At 42.3% G+C, this 2,513-nt stretch overlaps 1 protein-coding gene across 1 annotated transcript in view; it reads left to right on the top strand.

Annotated features, from left to right (window-relative positions):
* Window positions 1-2,513, top strand: part of LOC108536649 (rho guanine nucleotide exchange factor 6-like) — a gene marked incomplete at its 3' end in the record, with an annotated part of 42,873 nt that overhangs the window by 15,372 nt on the left and 24,988 nt on the right. The gene's annotated exons all lie outside the window — the stretch shown is intronic.

Below are 2,513 nucleotides of genomic sequence, written 5' to 3'. Positions count from 1 at the left end.
ATCATGAACAAATAGAAAATTTACCAGTCAGCCCATATAATGGAGAACAAAAACCTCTCTTTTACTTTGGAAAGAGTTTACTATTGATAAACAGTTGCCTAAACTATCAGCTTCAAACTTAAATAAGTTAATATATTTGAGAAATTTGGCCAGGTGTGATGGCTCAAAATCCCAGTACTTTGGGAGGCTGAAGCAGGCAGATTACTTGAGGTCAGGAGTCCAAGACCAGCCTGGCCAACATGGTGAAACCTCGTTTCTACTAAAAATACAAAAGCAAATTAGCTGAGCGTGGTGGTGCAAGCCTGTAATCCCAGCTACTTGGGAGGCTGAGGCAGGAAAATCGCTTGAGCCTGGGAGGCGGAGGCTGCAGTGAATCAAAATCACATCTGCATTCCAGCTTGGGAGACAGAGCAAGACTCCATATGAAAACAAACAAACAACAACAACAACAAAAAACCAAGCAAACAAAAGAAAAGAAAAGAAAAAATATTGTGAGAAAATTCTCACCTTTTCCAAATTATGCTTGTTTAGTTATAATGTCTTTTTTCTTGCTAAATTTCCCACTTGTTTATTCTCCTGGCATTATGGAAATCTACTTCAGTATGAAAAGATTTTCTATTCCTGTGTTGTAAGAGTTTAAACATGATCCATAACAAAGTGTTATTTGGGGCAGGCACGGTGGCTGGCTGGGCACGTTGGCTCACGCCTGTAATCCCAGCACTTTGGGAGGCCAACGCGGTGGATCACTTGAGGTCAGGAGTTCAAGACCAACCTGGGCAACATGGCGAAACCCCATCTCTACTAAAAATACAAAATTAGCTCGGCGTGGTGGTGTGCACTTGTAGTCCCAGCTACTCAGGAGGCTGAGGCAGGAGAATCACTTGAACTGGGTAGGCAGAGGTTGCGGTGCACCAAGTTCATGCCACTGTACTCCAGCCTGGGGGACGGAGTGAGATTCCATCTCAAACAAAACAAAACAGAACAAAAAACAGAGTATTTTTATTATTATGTGAAATATGAAGTGTTCTGTGAATCATAGTTCTTAGAGCTGAAGTAAATCAGTAAATCATTGGGTCTAGTATCCTGGGAGAAATGACTATCTCTATTGGATAGAGAAGAAGCTGAAGTCCAGACAGGTTTACTCCCTTGCCCATCACACAGCCAGTGTGTGGCCAGGCTGGAGCCGCTGTGCCCCCTGCTGCCAAGTGAAACATGCTTTCTGTTTTCTGGAAGTGATAGGCAGAGGAGATGGAAACTGAAGTGGTAACTCTGGGAGGGGAGATGGTAAGATTTTAAATGAAGGAAGGACTGATTAGCGATCAAAAAACAATACAAAGATTTAATGAGTTCTTTTCCTTTGGGTAAATACTCAGTAGTGAGATTGCTGGATGGAATGGTAGATCTACTTTTAGGTTTGAGAAAACTCTGTAGTGTTTTCCAAAGAGGCTGTACTAATTTACATTCCCACCAGCAGTGTGTAAGTGTTCCCTTTTCGCCACATCTACGCCAACATCTATTTTTTTAAATTTTATTTATTTATTTTTATTTTTTTGAGATGGAGTCTCGCTCTGTCACCCAGGCTGAAGTGCAGTGGCGCGATCTCGGCTCACTGCAAGCTCTGCCTCCCAGGTTTACGCCATTCTCCTATCTCAGCCTCCCGCCACCACGCCCGGCTAATTTTTTGTATTTTTTTAGTAGAGACGGGGTTTCACTGTGTTAGCCAGGATGGTCTTGATCTCCTGACCTTGTGATCTGCCCGCCTCGGCCTCCCAAAGTGCTGGGATTACAGGCGTGAGCCACTGCACCCAGCTGCCAACATCTATTATTTTTGACTTTTTAATAATGATCATTCTGGCTGGGCGGAGGTGGTATCTCATGGTTTTAATTTGTATTTCCCTGATGATTAGTGATAGTGAGCATTTCTTCATATGTTGTTTGGCCATTTGTAAGTCTTCTTTTGAGAAGTGTGTGTTCATGTCATTTGCCTACTTTTTGATGGGATTATTTGTTTTTATTCTTACTGGTTTGTTTCAGTTCTTTGGAAAACAGACAGGGCTGAGGAGGTGAGAGACCTGAGTCAGACCTGTACTGTTCCTAAATGAATTCAGAATGAAGTGATAGTAAGTTTCCATTACTTCTGACTGTCTTGTTGGCCCCAAAGTGATTTGAGCAAACCAGACTGACTATTATCTGATCGCGAAGGGGCCAGATAAGCCCCCAGTCAGGTTCAGATAAGGCCCCAACTGAAGTTCTCACTGCTCTGAGAGAGCAACAACGAGGGAAGTTGGTTGGCTAAAGGTTTCACTTTAGAATAGGGGTTTTCCAGCTTGTGATTCAGGATGGCATTACAGCAGAGGAACTAGCAGTTTTTTATTCTCTCAGAGTTACTGGTAATGCTTGTTTTGGTCTTCTTCCCTTTCTTTCTTAGTCAGCAAAAAAATATTCTCTTGGGAATACTCCCCTGGTATTTTATATATATAATATACATATTTAGTAGAGACTGGGTTTCACTA

Source organism: Rhinopithecus bieti, unplaced genomic scaffold, assembly GCF_001698545.2.
Source record: "Rhinopithecus bieti isolate Rb0 unplaced genomic scaffold, ASM169854v2 scaffold_14325, whole genome shotgun sequence".
Classification (NCBI taxonomy): domain Eukaryota; kingdom Metazoa; phylum Chordata; class Mammalia; order Primates; family Cercopithecidae; genus Rhinopithecus; species Rhinopithecus bieti.
Note: the sequence above shows the minus strand (reverse complement) of the source record. Positions and strands in the feature narration are given on the sequence as shown.